Source organism: Ranitomeya imitator, chromosome 7 (genome assembly GCF_032444005.1).
Source record: "Ranitomeya imitator isolate aRanImi1 chromosome 7, aRanImi1.pri, whole genome shotgun sequence".
Taxonomy (NCBI): domain Eukaryota; kingdom Metazoa; phylum Chordata; class Amphibia; order Anura; family Dendrobatidae; genus Ranitomeya; species Ranitomeya imitator.
This window is the reverse complement of record NC_091288.1, coordinates 161,132,362-161,152,206: the sequence shown is the minus strand read 5'-3', so window position 1 is coordinate 161,152,206 and position 19,845 is coordinate 161,132,362.

Genomic DNA, 19,845 nt, shown 5'->3' with positions numbered 1-19,845 from the left:
ATCCTTTGTTGGCAATGACAGAGGTCAAACGTTTTCTGTAAGTCTTCACAAGGTTGCCACACACTGTTGTTGGTATGTTGGCCCATTCCTCCATGCAGATCTCCTCTTGAGCAGTGATGTTTTTGGCTTTTCGCTTGGCAACACGGACTTTCAACTCCCTCCAAAGGTTTTCTATAGGGTTGAGATCTGGAGACTGGCTAGGCCACTCCAGGACCTTGAAATGCTTCTTACGAAGCCACTCCTTCGTTGCCCTGGCGGTGTGCCTTCATGTTGAAAGACCCAGCCACGTTTCATCTTCAATGCCCTTGCTGATGGAAGGAGGTTTGCACTCAAAATCTCACGATACATGGCCCCATTCATTCTTTCATGTACCCGGATCAGTCGTCCTGGCCCCTTTGCAGAGAAACAGCCCCAAAGCATGATGTTTCCACCACCATGCTTTACAGTAGGTAGGGTGTTTGATGGATGCAACTCAGTATTCTTTTTCCTCCAAACACGACAAGTTGTGTTTCTACCAAACAGTTCCAGTTTGGTTTCATGAGATCATAGGACATTCTCCCAAAACTCCTCTGGATCATCCAAATGCTCTCTAGCAAACTTCAGACGGGCCCGGACATGTACTGGCTTAAGCAGTGGGACACGTCTGGCACTGCAGGATCTGAGTCCATGGTGGCGTAGTGTGTTACTTATGGTAGGCCTTGTTACATTGGTCCCAGCTCTCTGCAGTTCATTCACTAGGTCCCCCCGCGTGGTTCTGGGATTTTTGCTCACCGTTCTTGTGATCATTCTGACCCCACGGGGTGGGATTTTGCGTGGAGCCCCAGATTGAGGGAGATTATCAGTGGTCTTGTATGTCTTCCATTTTCTAATGATTGCTCCCACTGTTGATTTCTTCACTCCAAGCTGGTTGGCTATTGCAGATTCAGTCTTCCTAGCCTGGTGCAGGGCTACAATTTTGTTTCTGGTGTCCTTTGACAGCTCTTTGGTCTTCACCATAGTGGAGTTTGGAGTCAGACTGTTTGAGGGTGTGCACAGGTGTCTTTTTATACTGATAACAAGTTTAAACAGGTGCCATTACTACAGGTAATGAGTGGAGGAAAGAGGAGACTCTTAAAGAAGAAGTTACAGGTCTGTGAGAGCCAGAAATCTTGATTGTTTGTTTCTGACCAAATACTTATTTTCCACCATAATATGCAAAAAAAATGATAAAAAAACAGACAATGTGATTTTCTGGATTTTTTTTTCTCAGTTTGTCTCTCATAGTTGAGGTCTACCTATGATGTAAATTACAGACGCCTCTCATCTTTTTAAGTGGTGGAACTTGCACTATTGCTGACTGACTAAATACTTTTTTGCCCCACTGTATATATTAAATAATCCTACCGGACTCGGTGCTTGATACCTCTACATTTGAAACTTCCTTAGGCTTAGGGGTAATAGTTTGCCTTTCACTGTTACCATGCAATTTAAAAGTATTATTGAAATACCTAATTTATCACTGACTAAATTATCTTAGGGGAACATAAAAAAGCACAGTTAAATTAAATTACATTTATTTGTTTTAAGTGCTCCTCTAGAAGAAAAAAAAGGACTTATGTTTATAAATAGTTCACTGTGAAAAATAAATGTAGTCGTACCATTACAATTGTAATAAGAATTGTATCTAGGTAAGTAATTATTTTTACTGCATGGTGTTGACCTCTTTTTCTTATATGTTAAATCCCAGGTGAAGATTATACAGCGTCTAAGTCTCCGTACACCAACTTCGTGCTCTTCGCAAGGAGAAACTTTGCCCCTTACACTGCCTGTTAGAGATCTTTCATTCACCCAAACAGTTCCTTCTCCTCTGTACTGATAAAGTGGGCCAACACCTCAAAACACATCTCAAAATGGACTTTACGATTTGGAGTAATCTTCCAAGTTATGCAGAAATGGCCTTTAAATACGACCGTTACCAGATTGAGAGTGTTGAACAGGCCACATCATGGAATAGTGCCTGTAGCGCTGAATAGAATAAAATTTCTCCCCTCCATAGTGGAGATATTAACTTGTACATTTTACGCTATTATAATTTATGTTAGAAGGGGGCACCAACAGAACTTTTTCACAGTGAGTATGTACTTCTTCCCATGAATGAAAATGGCCAATCAAAAGCAGTCAAATTTTTTGGAGAAAGAAGAACACTCAGGAGAAAGAAACACTCAGGAAAAAGAGGAACATGTCTAGTCAATAAATTAGAGATTTGCGTGAGGCAACGTGCTAGAGTATGTGCTGGGAGCAGAGCAAAGCTGAGTTTGATTACAAACACGTCTTCAGTTTTCATCTTAAGGCAGCAATGTGGGAAAAGGGGCAGTAAACCAGGGCTGACAGCCCTGTGAAGAGACCCCAAAGCATAATAAAGGTAAGATGTAAAAAATAAAATAATTTCTTATACTAATCTGACTGTTTCCCATCGGGGCCAGTGAGGTTTATACTCAGGTGCGCAAAAGTGATTGGCAAAAAAAAAAAAATCTGCATTTTGGCAATTAATGATTCTTGTAGATTTCAATTCCACTCGAATATATTCGCTCATCTTAGTATTATAGAATTTAATATTACTTTACTCCATAGCATGAATATATTATTTTGAAAGTGCCATATCTATCTTTCTGTTATACTTATAGATCAACGTTTCTACAATTAAGCTGGGTTTAGGGTTCTTAAAGGCACACACAGTCATAACTATTTTTTTTTGTCTTTACTGCAGGACATAAACACAGGCAAATTGCCACTTTGTACAGTACAATTTAAAATACTGCGCTATAAGCCACTATTCACTGCAGAAGGGAGCCCATATTATAAAATGCCATAAGTTGCAAGGGAAGAGTTTTACTGACTGTTTTATATTACATAAGTTGGCAGAAGTGCTATGCGCCTCTTTGTATCTCCCTTAGGAAAAGCTGAACATATTGGGTGTTTATTATGAACAAAACAGTAGTACCAAATATATGTAATTTACTAAATGAAGGATAAAAAATGAACATAAAATATGCATAAGTTAACTTTCTTTGCCAAGGCTCAACAAACAAATGCACAATTTCACTTAAACAAGTAAAATGTTAAAATTCAGCTATACAACTACTAATGAATTTTGGGAAACAAGAAAATAGAACCAAACTTGTATAAAGTAAAGCAAGTCAACACAATAATTTGTAATGAAACTGTAAATGCTTTTTTAATTAATACATAGATGTATTTTAATTTCCTTTATGGATCATATATGCAACCATATTATGATTCTAATTTATACAGGCCCATGATTTATTACTCAGTGCCTTTTTCCAGCAGATGCAGTATTATGGGAGTGAAGATCTGAGTTTGTGGGTTGTAATAATCACCTAGGCAGGTTAACGATGCAACTATTTTTTATTCCATACGTTCATGGTTTTACAACAAATCCAGATAGATGGACAAAATACAATGTCCTCAGTCCACAAGATCCCCTCCTCGGGTTAGGGACCAGGTGATACTCACTATCTCCCAACTTTTGGTTGGCCCACAGATTTCGTATATCCAGCTGGATTAGTCTGTTGTCACAGTCCAGGCTCCTCCAGATGACAAATAACACAACTGATGTCCATGTTTCCAGGACCAACAATCTTTAAGAAAGTTTGTGAAACACAGAAAATTAATCCCTCAACCAGAGCAGGGGGATCTAGCCCAGCCAGCAACGGATCTCCAAAACTCCACAGCCCATCCATCCACCTCAGCCAGGGATCCTAGCCCTTCAAAGTCACTTCAGCAACTGCCTGAATAAAACAAGAGGCGTCTTTTTCTCTCTCCCCCTTAAACATTTTACTTTACATATTTCATAAGCTCATCATCTGGACTGCATGTGAGTCCTCTGTGTTGACAGCTCCCTTGGGTCTACAATCCCTCTCCACTCCACACAATGGCCCTAGGGCAGGGAGAACAATGGTGTGAGACCTTGAGATAAAGATGAGACTAAAGGTACCGTTACACTAAATGACTAACCAACGATCACGACCAGCGATACGACCTGGCCGTGATTGTTGGTAAGTCGCTGTGTGATCGCTGGGGAGCTGTCACACAGACAGCTCTCTCCAGCGACCAAAGATCAGGGGAACGACTTCGGCATAGTTGAAACTGTCTTCAACGATGCCAAAGTCCCCCTGCAGCACCCGGGTAACCAGGGTAAACATTGGGTTACTAAGTGCAGGGCCGCGCTTAGTAACCCGATATTTATCCTGGTTACCATTGTAAAAGTAAAAAAAAAAAACAGTACATACTCACATTCTGATGTCTGTCACGTCCCCCGCCGTCAGCTTCCCTGCACTGACTGTCAGCGCCGTCCGTAAAGCAGAGCACAGCGGTAACCTGATGGTAACCAGGATAAATATCGGGTTACTAAGCACGGCCCTGCGCTTAGTAACCAGATATTTATCCTGGTTATAAGTGAACACATCGCTGGATCGGTGTCACACACGCCGATCCAGCGATAACAGCGGGTGATCAGGGACCAAAAAAAGGTCCTGATCATTCCCCAACGACCAACGATCTCTCAGCAGGGGCCTGATTGTTGGTCGCTGTCACACATAACGAGATCGTTAGCGGGATCGTTGCTACGTCACCAAAAGCGTGACGTTGCAACGATATCGTTAACGATATCGTTATGTGTGACTCCCCCTTAATAGAATGATTGTATACATTTGCCTTTGGCAATTTCCTCTCTGTCCTTAGGTATACATAAGTTCCAGCCTGCATGCCTTCCTCTGATTGCTGTCACTGAATGGATACATTGATTCCTGAGGATTAACTGACAAGAAAGCAAATCACTAATAAAACACAGCAAACAAATATCTAATAAAACACAACAATATCAATGGAATAGGTGCTCTATGCTGGAAAATTTGGCAACCTTGTAGAGTCATGTACTCTGCTCTCCGTGCATTGGTTCAATAGTTTTTAGTCTGTGGCCAGTTCCTCACAATGGGGATATCCTCTCATCAATGCATTGTTTTTCTGAACTCGGACAGGATAGTACATCTGAGGTTAGATCCCCTGCCTTGATGTGGGCTCCAGCGGTGAGCCCGCATCAAAGCCGCCACATATCAGCTGTTTTGTACAGCTGATATGTGCCCGAAATAGCGGTGGGTGGAATTGCGATCTGCCCACCTCTAATAACTAGTTAAAGGCCACTGTCAAATGCTGACAGCGGCATTTAACTAGTGCTTCTGGCCATCGGGCCGGAAATGAGCGCATCTCTGACCCCCGTCACGTGATCGGAGGTCAGCAATGCATCGGCATGACAAAAAGAGGTCTTTTGAAGACCTCTATGGTTGTTGATGCTGGATTGCTATGAGCGCCACCCTGTAGTCGGTGCTCATAGCAATGCTCTGAGCATCGCTTCTATGTAGCAGAGCCGATTGGGCTATGCCAGCTTCTAGCCTCCCTTGGAGGCTATTGAAGCATGGCAAAAGTAAAAAAAATGTTTTAAAAATATGAAAAAAAATATAAAAATATAAAAGTTTAAATCATCCCCCCTACGCCCCATTCAAAATAAAACAGTAAAAAAAATCAAACAAACATATGTTTGGTATCGCCGTGTTCAGAATCGACCGATCTATCAATTAAAAAAAGGATTAACCTGATCGCTAAACAGTGTAGTGGGAAAAAAATTAGAAACTCCAAAATTATCTTTTTTTGGTTGCTGCAACATTGAATTAAAATGCAATAATTGGCGATCAAAGGAACATATCTGCACCAAAATGGTATCGTTAAAAACGTCAGCTTGGCATGCAAAAAATAAGCCCTCACCCAACCCCATATCTTGAAAAATGGAGACGTAACGGGTATCGGAAAATTGCACAATTTTTTTTTTATATCAAAGTTACAAATTTTTTTTCACTTAGATAAAAAAATAACCAAAACATGTTTGGTGTCTATGAACTCGTAACAACCTGGAGAATCAAAATGGCAGGTCAGTTTTAGCATTTATTGAAACTAGCAAAAAGGCCAAGCAAAGTACATGGAGGCTATTGAAGCATGGCAAAAGTAAAAAAAAAAATGTTTAAGAAATATGAAAAAAATAAAAATATAAGTTTAAATCACCCCCCTTTCACCCCATTCAAAATAAACCAATAAAACAAACCTCAAACCTACACAAATGTGGTATTGCCGCGTTCAGAATCGCCCGATCTATCAATAAAAAAAGGATTAAACTGATCGCTCGTAATGACCTGGAGAATCAAAATGGCAGGTAAGTTTTAGCATTTAGTGAACCCAGCAAAACCGCCAAACAAAAAACAAGCGTGGGATTGCACTTTTTTGCAATTTCACCTCACTTGGAACTTTTTTCCCATTTTCTAATACACAACATGCTAAAACCAATGATGTTCAAAAGTTCAACTGGTCCCTCAAAAAATAAGCCCTCACATGGCCATATTGACAGAAAAATAAAAACATTATGGCTCTGGGAAGGAGGGGAGAAAAAAAGGAAAGCGCAAAAACGAAAAAAAAGCTGGGGTCATGAAGGGGTTAATTTTTGCCTGAAGCTGTATAACACTCCAAAAGAAGCATTAAAAAAAAAATTTCTGGATTGAATTTGTCATCCACTAATTGTTTACTTTTTATGTTCAAAATGTTTTAGGAATTAAATTTGTTATCCATAGAGAGAGCATTATGTGTTTTGTATTAAATTACGGTGGTATATAATACTCCAAAATATTGTTCTGACGTTTTTTCTGAATTCAATTAGTCATCCATAGAGTTTAACGTGGTTATTGTTACATTACAGATGTATACAGACCTCCAAATAACATTAACATTTTTTTTCTGGATTGAATTTGCAATCTAAACAGTGTAACGTGCTTAGTTGGCGATAAGGCTACAAATATGACAGAATTCTGTGAGACTTTAGAGGAAGCGCCTGACGGCATATCGAATCCAGACCAAGCTGTCAACAGCAGAAGTGGCAGGAGCCTGTGGTACACAATCGGACGCTTTCCCAGAACCACAAAGACCTGTATCCAGGCCACAGCCTTCACCGCTGGAGTTCTTGAAGGCTGCAGACAGGAGAGCCAGGATCCAGCAACTGGTGAGTGGACTGATAGAAAGAAGAAGGCCAATCCAGGACAAGAGCTGTAGACATGCTAATGGGCCCTCTAGTCTCAAGGTACTGATTGTTGGCATCCTTGGGGAGTTGTATGATCGATAGAGGAGATGGGGGTCCATAGAAGAGTTTGGGACCTGTCACCACTAGTGTTGAGCATTCCGATACAGCAAACATCGGGTATCAGCCAATATTCGCGGTATCGGAATTCTGAAACTGAGTTGCAATACTTTTGCAATATCAGATACCAGAATCGGAAGTTCCCATAATGCAATGAGCCAGTTTGATTTAATTCAGCCAATGAGGAATCATTAGAAATGTGGGCACATCCTGTTCTGCATGTTTGGCATGTAACTACTGGCATGGCTGTGATTGGCTGCTGAAATGATGTCATGATGCACTATAAAAGCCGCCACCATTTTGGGTTCACTCTGCTGTGAATTTAGTTAGGGACAGGACGTTGCTGTTCTGACTGAGGGATAGTTTGAGATAGCTATTTGCTTCATTGTGCTTTACCCAGGCTAATTTATAAACCGCTGTGTGAGAACCTTGTTTTTGCCTTGCAGCGCTGTTCACGGCTGTCTGCAAGGTCTCTGTGTGAGTGCAGCTCATGCTGTAGTCTGTTCTGCAGCCACCGCTGGTTTTAGTAAGCTCAGCGTGCGTCGCTGCCTCATACTGTTCCATTGTCCTTTTTTCAGTTAGTGCTGCCTGCTGCACATTTTTCCTGATTTATCCTATTAGTGGGTTTCCATCCATATCCTGCTAGATTGCGGAAAAACACTATATAGAAGTTCATAGAGGAGCCTTTCTGCAGCCTTGTGCCCTGCAGCCCCAGCCAGATTAGTATTAGACTATTTTTGGAGCCTCATCTATTGCATTGTAGGTTACCTTCCTGCATTGTAATCTCTATAAAAAGTTTGTGATACCATTGGTTTTCCATCTTTGGACACATCCAGTGAATTTTTGTGAAAAAAACAAAAAGTTAATAAAGTTTACCAAACACTCCACTTTACAATTGTGTAGGCCACATTAGCTCATATTAAAGTCTAGTCCACACTTTATAAAATTAGTGCTTCTTATACCTGTTAGCAGCTGTTCAGGAATAAGCACACTAAGCTCTTAGTACTTTTCTGCCTATATTTATCAGTCTACCAAGATGAAGAAGGCAGGGAGTAAGGCACGTGGTCGGGGGCGTGGAGTTTCTGCAGGGAGAGGACGTGGAGATTCTGTGCCTGCTGCGTGCACCGGTGACTCATCATCCCCCAGTTTTAGCAGGGAACAGTCCTTCATGCGCAGCTTTGTAGGTGCTGGCCGTGCCCCACTGCTGTGGGACGAACAAATTGAATCCGTTGTTGGATGGATGGCAACTAACGCATCAACTTCAATTAGTGCCACTTCCTCTCAGGCACAGAGCACTGAAGAGCATCCATCTGTCTCTTCACCACCTGCCAAATTGCCCAGGCATTCAGAGAGCCCAGGACAGGAGCCATCTCTACTTCTGTTCTCTGAATCTCTTGGCTTGGAAAGAGGGGGCCAGCCAAGCAGCATTTGAGAAACTGAAGAAGAGGCAGTATGCAGTGATGCACAACTGCTTTGTCTCTCTGAATCTGAAGAGGCCGGTGGGCCAGTGCCTACGGTATGCACACCTTAGTAGGCATCTGATGATGAGACTAAGGTGCCACTTTCTGTTGCATACTGTGCTGCTGAGACTACCCAGGAGAAGCAGTTGTTGGAAGAGGGTAGTGTAGATGATGAGGTCCTTGACCTATCATGGCATGAGGTACCGGAAGGTGGTGGGAGCAGCTCTGAGGAAGAGATTCCCCGAACAGCCCAAAAAGGAGGGAGAGGGAGGGGGAAGACTGCATTGCCTGTAGCCTCCACTTCGGCACCCATTAGGAGCTTGTCTCTATCAAAACGCAAAATGGGCACTCCCCAGACTTGCAGTGCCTGGTCCTTTTTTGACACAGTTGCAGATGACATTTGCTTTGTCAAATGCAAGCTGTGTAATCAGAAAACTTATGCAAAAAATATAAGAAAAAATGTATACATCTGCACTGCTAGATAAGTTGGACCCTAGTGCTTTCCTTGCGCTGTAAACATATACCGCATAGAGCCTAGAGAAGCCAGATTCTACCGCCCGGGGTGCTGCTGTTGCCACAGTTCAATGAAAATCCAAATAGTAGAAAAAAAGAAAAAAGACAGCGCACTCACCGGTGATGCTTTGGTAGCTTTATTCGGACATCATAACAAACATTGCAGGGAGGGTAGTGAAACACACGCAGACGACGGCCGTTTCGTGCTAATAGCACTTCAACAGGTCCTGTTGAAGTGCTATTAGCACGAAACGGCCGTCGTCTGCGTGTGTTTCACTACCCTCCCTGCAATGTTTGTTATGATGTCCGAATAAAGCTACCAAAGCATCACCGGTGAGTGCGCTGTCTTTTTTCTTTTTTTCTACTACCTGTGTAATCAGAAAGTCAAAAGAGGGAAAAGTGTAAGCAACCTCAATATCACAAATATGTGGAAACATGTGCGGACCAAGCACGTGGTGAAGTTACAAAAACACACTGAAGACCTAGGCCAACCTATAGCGGCACATACCACCTCTTCAGCTCATGTTGTAGCCTCTTCCTCCAGCTCACACACAGCTGTTTGGCTTCCTCACATGAGCGTCATGAAAGAACCTCTGGCACCCACAGCACCACCAATTCCACCCACAGCACCACGTTCCCTGTCATCCTCACACTCCCAGCCCAGTCTACAGCCTTCGGTAGCACAGGCATGGGAGAAAAGGCGACCATTCTCTGCAAACCACCCCCAAGCACAGGCTCTGAATGCTGGCATTGCAAAACTACTGTCCCTTGAAATGCTCTCATTCAGGCTGGGGGAGACGGACACCTTCCGTAACTTCATGGCATTGGCAGTCCCACAATACAACGTGGCCAGCCTCTTTTATTTCAGCAGGCAAGCCGTCCCTGCCCTGCAAAAGCATGTGGAGGGAAACATTAAACATGCGCTACTAAATGCCATCAGTAGCAAGGTCCACCTGACCACCGATGCGTGGACCAGTCACCATGGACAGGGACGATAACTTTCCCTCACTGCCCATTGTTGTGGAGCCGGGTACAGATCTTGAGAGTAGCACTGTACGTGTTCTGCCAACTGCAAGGATTGCAGGAATCAAGTCTGTACACATTGACTCCTCCTCATACTCTAGTTCCTCTTAATCAGCACTGCAGGAGCCGTCACAGTCTACCTCCACATGGACCCGTGAATGCTTACCTGTTACGACCGATATGAGCACAGACGTGGCCAAACGTCAACAGGCCGTATTGAAATTAATTTCTTTGGGGAATCAAAGCCACACAGTGCAGGAGCTCTGGAATGCCATCAAGCAGGAGAGCGACATGTGGTTTGTGCCAGTGAATCTCCAGCCAGGCATGGTAGTGTGTGACAATGGCCAAAATCTGGAAGCAGCTCTGGGCCTAGGCAACCTCACTCACATCCCATGTCTGGCACATGTGCTCAACTTGGTCGTGCATGCGCTTGGGGATCAGCTGACGCCACACAGTCCGAAGAAGGCGGAGGTGGATGAGTGAGAGGCGAATATATGCACAGTGCATGCCCACGAATTCCAGCCCCACAGTGTGAATAAATCAGAAGACACTTCGGGGCGGGATCTCGGGCAGCGTGGCCGCACAGGCACAGTCATCCTGACATCAAATGATGTCAGAAGATGGGCAGCGCTAACAGCGCATGCCCAAGGGTTAACATAACAGCGAATGTTCAGGGACAGATTCATACAATGCTGATGAGGCGGCTCCCGGCGCCAAGGGGGTATGAATGATGGCTGTGCTGCGTCTCATTAAGAATGAAAGTCCCGCCTCCGGGACGGTTTCATGGTATGAGGGGGCATATTTTATAAGTGTTTACTTCAGCATGTGCAAGGAGCATAACTAAAAGAGCCACCTTTTCCTTGTGCAGCATTAGTGCTGCACAAGGTGGCTCTTTTAGTTACAAACGCATGGGGGTGTGACAGGTTCCCTTTCAACTTGCTCCAATTAGGCCTCAGCCTACACTCTGTTTCTCCTGTAATACCTGGGCTCCAACACCGCCAGTTGCTGCTCGGAAGTGCCATCTGCACAGTCAACACATGCTCCAGTGCTTTGAGGTTCAGTAACGTCAGCTGATCCCCAGCTGTGTGTGCAGCAATTTCTCCTGCTCCCTCCACATTCACACAACTACAGATTTTAAACTTGCTCCAATTAGGCCTTAGTCTACACTCTGTTTCCCCTGTAATCCCTGGGCTACAACACCACCAGTTGCTGCTCAGAAGTATCTTTGGCATGGGTACTCCCTCCTGCCCAGCCTGGTTCCAACACGCCAGCTGTTTCCGGGTAGTGTCAAGGTCACTTTGTCTCCAATACGTTGTCCTGTCGGGTTGCGGTCGGGTTAGCCGACTCTATGGTGCTTGCAGTTTAGGTGCTTCCTATGTGGGCAGCGGGAACTGGCTATCAAGGCTGGTTCCGTAGTGCCAATAGGACAAGCTCCCCCTGTGGGTAACTCCGGCCTGCTCGCGGCCTAGCAATATTTTTTTTTCCATGTGGACCTTCTGCTGCCTATGTGTGTTCCAGCACCATTATCTGGTTCTTTTGAAGTCAATCTTGAATAGGTCCCCCTGGGTTCCAGTACCGTCAGCTGGTTCCAGGCAGAGCCTTTGGCTTAGGTGCCTCCTTCTCGGTATTCAAGTTCCACCAATGTCTGGTGGTCCTTGGTAGTGCTTTCTGGCACGGGTACCTCCTGCTTAGTAACCGGGTTCCAGTACCGTCAGCTGATTCTCGGCAGTTCCTCAGCCTTCTTGTACCTTCTGAAAACACAAAAAAGCACAGTAAAACCAAAAACACTGTGTTGCAAAAAAATCACAGTGGACAGCAAGTGCTAGTAAAAAGATGGAAAAAACAGGGTATTTGGTTGATACGTTTTTTGCAAAAGATGTATATTAAGCTGCTCTACCAAACGTCAAGGTATACCCATATCAAAGCAGTCCTAACTAATGTATGTAATCCCTATCTGATGTATTGAAAACCTGGTCATATGTACAATACCTGTATGAGCAGGATTCAGAAAAGGAATGTCCATGTGGACACGCTGGACAGAACAGCTCCTGTGCGCACAGCTCAAAAAAAGAGGAGTGGAGGCCTCCTCAGTCTTTTGGACACAAAAATCAATTATGTGAAGCCAGAACACATGAGCTGCGTGCACAGTGAACAAGCTCATAGAGACATGTTCACACCACCAAGAGACTTGAAAACAGAAAAAAGCACAGTAAAACCAAAAACACTCTGTTGCAAAAAAATCACAGTGGACAGCAAGTGCTGATGGAAAAAACAGGGTATTTGGTTGATACGTTTTTTAAAAAAAATGTATATTAAGCCGCTCTACCAAACGTCAAGGTATACCCATAACCATGTCAGAGCAGAAGTTGAAGAAGAAGATGAATAAAGGCCCCTTCACATTAAGCGACGCTGCAGCGATACCGACAACGATCCGGATCGCTGCAGCGTCGCTGTTTGGTCGCTGGAGAGCTGTCACACAGACAGCTCTCCAGCGACCAACGATGCCGGTAACCAGGGTAAACATCGGGTAACTAAGCGCAGGGCCGCGCTTAGTAACGCGATGTTTACCCTGGATACCATGCTAAAAGTAAAAAAAACAAACACTAGATACTTACCTACCGCTGTCTGTCCTCCAGCGCTGCGCTCTGCACTCCTCCTGTACTGTCTGTGAGCCGGAAAGCAGAGCGGTGACGTCACCGCTCTGCTTTCCGGCTCACAGACAGTACAGGAGGAGTGCAGAGCACAGCGCTGGAGGCCAGACAGCGGTAGGTAAGTATCTAGTGTTTGTTTTTTTTTACTTTTAGCATGGTAACCAGGGTAAACATCGGGTTACTAAGCGCGGCCCTGCGCTTAGTTACCCGATGTTTACCCTGGTTACCAGTGAAGACATCGCTGGATCGGTGTCACACACGCCGATCCAGCGATGTCTCCAGGGAGTCCAGCGATGAAATAAAGTTCTGGACTTTGTTCAGCGACCAACGATCTCCCAGCAGGGGCCTGATCGTTGGTCGCTGTCACACAGAACGATTTCATTAACGATATCGTTGCTACGTCACAAATAGCAACGATATCGTTAACAATATCGTTATGTGTGAAGGTACCTTAAGGCGAAGAAGAAGTTGATGAAAAAGATGCTGCTGCTGATAATGCTGAAGAAGAAAGTGTGGGAGAAGTAAAAAAGAAGGTGAAGAGCATGGAAGTAGTGAATCATAAATATCTGACAAAATAAAAAAGCTTAATATAGTCAATATCTTTGTGACTCCGAAGGTCTTAAAAAAAAATAATTCCTGCTATTCCATTTGATTGGGCTAAACCTCTATGCCTTTAATGTCTCCTCCACCTCCCCCAATACATTCTACATTATTCTTAGTTGTTTTCCTTCATGCAGAATTAACCTACAAGGAAAGAAAGGATTTATTTTAATTCCAATATTTTTGTCCCATTGACTTGCATTGGTTTCTGGTATCGGCGATATCCGACATTTTTTGGATATCAGCCGATCCAGTCCAATACCAATATTTTTGGATATCAGAAGGTATCGCTCAACACTTGTCATCACTCACCACATCTTGTTCAACAAGCAGACAGTAGAGATGGAACACTTGCCTCAAAGGGTGCAAGAGCTGATGGCTGGAACCAGCGTCATAGTCCTCAAAATGGAAGGGCAACATCGCTTGTATGCGGTGAGTGTGATGAACCCTTCTTGGAAAATGAACAGGCTTATTCAAGGCTCCTCAATGCAGCTTGAGACTTGGCTAATATCCCTGAGAGATTGCACTGTCTTTGGGGTTCCCCACTTCCTATGCAGGAGCAGGTGATGGTGCAGGTGGCACAGGGGGCTTTCGCCCATTTCTACACATCAGGTGCTCTGGCACTACCAGCATCCGGGTCATTTACAGCCCAGGCATCTGGGAATCAGGTTCCAAGTAACAGTCTCAAGTGGGCCTGATCAGATGCTGAAGATGTCTATGTATCTTAGCTAACAACTAGCAAATTGTAGAAAGAGTGTGTTAGGGTAGTTGTACTGTTTTTTTAACAGATTTATGGATGCATTAGCAAATGGCGGGGCTCCATTCGAACTCATTGCGGTCCCGCATGTCGGGAGGTAAAAACTGTCACCAAGCAAGAAAAAGTTCCTACCTAGGACTATAGATATGAATTTAAAGGGACACTGTCACCTGGATTTGGAGGGAACAATCTTCAGCCATGGAGGCGGGGTTTGGGGGTTTTTGATTCACCCTTTCCTTACCCGCTGGCTGCATGCTGGCTGCAATATTGGATTGAAGTTCATTCTCTGTCCTCCGTAGTACATGCCTGCACAAGGCAATCTTGCCTTGCACAGGTGTGTACTACGGAGGACAGAGAATGAACTTCAATCCAATATTGCAGCCAGCATGCAGCCAGCGGGTAAGGAAAGGGTGAATCAAAAACCCCAAAACCCCGCCTCCATGGCTGAAGATTGTTCCCTCCAAATCCAGGTGACAGTGTCCCTTTAAGCTAAAATTGTCTGGAGTCATCCTGCATCCCAGAGGTAGAGAGTAGGTGGGAAACTGCCTCGAGGCTTTTGTCATGGGAAATAGAGGTATAGAGACTATTGACATCACGGGTCACCAATATGCTATCCGGTGAAATTGGGGGTTGGTGGTGAAGGATTTGTATGAAATGTCCTGTGTCAAGGAGGAATGACCATGTATGTTTAGTTAGAGGAGTGATAATTTTTTCTAAATAAATGGAGAGTATAGACAGCATTGAATCCGTGGAGGCCACGATGGGATGTCCTGGTGGATTGATGAGTGATTTATGAATCTTTGTAAATTGTAAAAAGCTGGAGTAGTGGGATGTATATTAGTCAAACAGAAAATGTTTTCAGGTCAATTTTTTATGTAAAAAAGTGGAGAGTGTCTGTTGGATCTCTTCACTGATAGAGGAAGTTGGGTCCCTGTAAATGACTCAAGAGGTGCTGGTGTCAGAAAGTTGGCAACTGACTTCTTGCAGGTAATATCTATAGCCCTAGGTGCCCATAGACTTCCAGTCTACTCCAATTAAGAATGCCCCAACAAGGCTACACACCCTCATACCGTACATGCTCACTGGACAGCTACCCTTACCAAGGTAATTCCATGACCTGGGATTTATCCCTCTTTGTCTGACATAACTTTCAGACCACTTACATCTTTTTCCACCTTTCAGGAGCTTGCTAAAAACCTGGAATACCCCTGGTAGCCGAGACCTTGGAGATTTTCTGACGCTGCGGGAGCTATACACTTATTTCTCATCGCTGCTAAAAAGAGGCATTGGGGAACAAGGCCCCTTAACTGCAGCCATTAAAAGGCTAATCAGCAGTCAATAAGGGGTTAAAGTATATTTGAGGTCATTGTCTTGGTGGAAGATCATGACATAGAACACAACTCAAGCTTCCTGAAACTGGGCACTACATTGCAACTCAAAATGCTTTGGTAATATTCCGATTTGAGCATCATATGGCTGAAACAAAGTTTTTTACCGACAATTTTGTCTTGCTCAATTTGGGTTTTTGTCTTAGGTTAGGTCCAATTTGCCTTTTTTCATCAGTTTTTTTGCTTTTTCCAATAAATACAAAGGAAATAAACATGTATAACAAAACATATGTAATTACAATAATTTTCTGGGAGAAATATTTCATTTTCTGTAAACAATTCAAGGGTGCCAACACTTTTGGCCATGACTGTATAATGGTTTATTGAAAGCAGCAGAGGCGCTGATTAAGGTGATAGTTTTAGCTGGCACATGACAACCTGGTGACAGGTTCCTTTGAAGTCTTACAGCAAACTGACTTTCCTGGGAAAATATTGCATACTTGACAAATTCAACTTTCAAAAGATTCACTTAATTCTATTAGGGACAATATTAGGACTTTGAATGACATTAAAGGGTTAATTGTGTAGGTGTGTTTGGAAAACTCATCAATGTCAATGGATAAGCTTGACAGCAAATTCATCCCTTGGAATCCTGGATTTTGTTTCTTGTTATGTGCTTTTATATCATGAAATCTGTTTTGTAAGTATTAATAATAAGTGAGGACAGAAGTCTTAAAAATTGATTTTGTGAAATACTCTTTTCACAATTCTTTAACAGCAGCAATCCTACTATGAAACAACATTAGGACTTTATTGTTTGTGGATCAGTTCTAAAAGGAATACATTTATTCTATAGAGCTTTAATCAATACCTCGGGAGTCTAAAGGAAATAATAGTGAGAAAGGGGTAAAGTGAAGGTAGTGATAAGATCATGACTGACAGGGTTATGTCCAGGCAGAAGAAATAAATACACATCATCAAGAAGTAATAAATAAACCATATGATTTCAACTGTGGAATCGGAAAATGATACAATAGTTTTTAAATATGCTGGAACAGAAACTGGATCTTTAATTCACTATAGTAATAGTATTTTATACAGAAAATGAAAAAAAAAATACCCATGCGTTTTTTACACTGAGGTGAAGAGGACCAAACATGCCAATTATTCAATACATTCAACACCAAAGGTGCCAATCAAGAAATTTCCTACTTTTAATAGCCAGATCATGTTCCATTCGAAATGAAAACTCTGATGTGCAGCTCACTTAGGCTATATTGAGAACAGACTGGGTTTTCTCAACTCTAGTAATTAGTGTTGAGCATTCCGATACCGCAAGTATCGGGTATCGGCCGATACTTGCGGTATCGGAATTCCGATACCGAGATCCGATATTTTTGTGATATCGGGTATCGGTATCGGAAGTGTAAAATAAAGAATTAAAATAAAAAATATTGTTATATTCACCTCTCCGGCGGCCCCTGGACATCAGCGGGAGGATCCGGCGTCCGGCACGGCTTCTTTCTTCAAAATGCGCGCCTTCAGGACCTGTGGTATGACGTCCCGGCTTCTGATTGGTCGCGTGCCGCCCATGTGACCGCCACGCGACCAATCAGAAGCCGCGACGTCATTCCTCAGCTAAAGTCCTAGAATGAGCGCCTTTTAGGACCTGAGGAATGACGTCGCGGCTTCTGATTGGTCGCGTGGCGGTCACATGGGCGGCACGCGACCAATCAGAAGCCGGGACGTCATTCCACAGGTCCTGAAGGCGCGCATTTTGAAGAAAGAAGCCGTGCCGGACGCCGGATCCTCCCGCTGATGTCCAGGGGCCGCCGGAGAGGTGAATATAACAATATTTTTTATTTTAATTCTTTATTTTACACTTTAATATGGATCCCAGGGCCTGAAGGAGAGTTTGCCATAAAGGGAACCTGTCATGTAAGAAAACCTTGGATTAATCTATAGTTTAATAGCGTTCTAAAGTTGATGAGCTTGTTGTATTTACAAAAACAATATTAAAATAGCCATATAATCCTTTTAAAAAGTTTGAGTTAAGCAAGAACCTGAAAGCGTTTATGAGATAATCTCAACTTGCAGCATACCTGACAAGCTGCAGCTTGCACAGAGCAGTATAAGACGTCAACAGGGGAAGCGATACACTGAAAAAATATTTTTTATCTTTGTTTTGCCAAGTACTTAAAGGGCTCGAATACGGCTTTAAAAATAATTTAAATAATTAAATGATTACATAAAACAGGAAATAGTATGATATTTCATACACTTTTTCATAAAACAAATCACAAAGGTAAAGTACTTACATTGCACACTACATGAGCAAAAAGAAAAACTTCACCAGGAATAGCAACATCATCTGTCCGCAAACATCAACCTTAAAGGGAAGGTGCCATAAAAAAAAAAATGTTTTCAGAAATTGTAAAAATGTAAAGAATTAATGATTACATTTTCTTAAAAAATATTATCATTTGTTTATAATTTATGAATATATATATATATATATGAAAAATAATTTGAAAAGTTTTGGAATTTCCACTTTTCAACACTAGGGGGAGCAGCTGCTGAAATTTCAGAAAAACCTAGTGTACAAATAGCTCACATTACAGCACTGCAGTAAATATGGGCGGAGTCTGCTGACCTGTGTGATGTCTCCTCCCCTTCTGGGTGTTTGCTAAGGGATTAGAGAGGATGAGATTCAGGGACCCAGTGAGCAGCCATTTTGTTGGTGACTGCAGAGTATGGCTGCCGTCACACTATCAGTATTTGGTCAGTATTTTACCTCAGTATTTGTAAGCCAAAACCAGGAGTGGAACAAATAGAGGAAAAGTATAATAGAAACATATACACCACTTCTGCATTTATCACCCACTCCTGGATTTGGCTTACAAATACTGAGGTAAAATACTGACCAAATACTGAGCGTGGACGGCAAACCTTAGGCTACTTTCACACTAGCGATTTTGGCTGTACGGTGCAATGCGTCATTCAGGAGAAAAAACGCATCCTGCAAAGTTGTCTGCAGGATGCGTTTTTCCCCATAGACTAACATTACCGACGCATGTAACGTTTGTGCGTCGAGTCCACCATTTTCGACCGCGCATGCACGGCCGAAACTCCGCCCCCTCATGCCCAGACCTTACAATGGGACAACGGAAGCGTCGCAAGACTGCTTCCGCTGCCCACGTCGGGCATTTCTTTCACAGCATGCGTCAGTACGACGCACTGTGAAAGGCCCGTACCGGCGCTAGTGTGAAAGCAGCCTTATACTGACAAGTAGACAGTCACCATGGCAGGCAGCAAGGATTCTGGGAGATATGTGGTGGAGGGAGCAGGGTGACAGCAGCACAGAGTATTTCAGGAGAGCAGTGTGCTGGTCTATAGGGGCCCCCTGTTTGGTGCGCGGAGCAGCCAGGGATTATACATAGAGCGCTGTCTTATACACATGGATGGACCGTCTGCTCCACAGAAATCCAGGAAACATTTCTGAGGATTGATGGCCTGTTCTGATCCAGACTTTGCATGCAGACCCCATTCCCCTCCTCAGATCCTGCCCTGGCGATGTGTGAAAGCGAGGCGACAGGCACAGTCGGGGTGACGCTGGGAAGGAAATGTAGTCATATAGTAACAATAAAAATGAGACCCCTCTCTTCAGCTGCCTCACCAGCCTTCCCCTGACTACACCTAACTGGAGGTCATGCTGTCCCCTCTATTACCCCAGACCCGCGTGCAGGTGCTCAGCCAGAACCACCCTAGAATGGGTCCGCTTTCTGAATATAATACTGACATACAGATCACACATAATACCGCCATGTAGATCACACATAAAACCACCATATAATTCTCACATAATACTGCCACATAGATAGATCACACATAATCCCACAATACAGTTCTCATATAATCCCGTCATATAGTTCTTATATTATTGCACCATACTGATCAAACATAATACAACCATACATATCACATATAATACTGTCATATAGATCACACATAATGCCATCATACAGGTCACACATAATAATTAGCGGCATCAAGTGTGGTCTATATGGCAGCATTATGTAAAAAATATACATTATATGGTGGCATCATGTTTGATCTATATGGCAGCAGTATGCAAAAAATATATATATGGCAACATTACGTTCCGTCCATATTACAGTATTATGTAATAGATATATCTGGCGGCATTATGTATGACCTATATGGCAGTATTATGTAATAAATATATATGGCGGTATATTTATTATGTAAAGGCAGGAAAGTT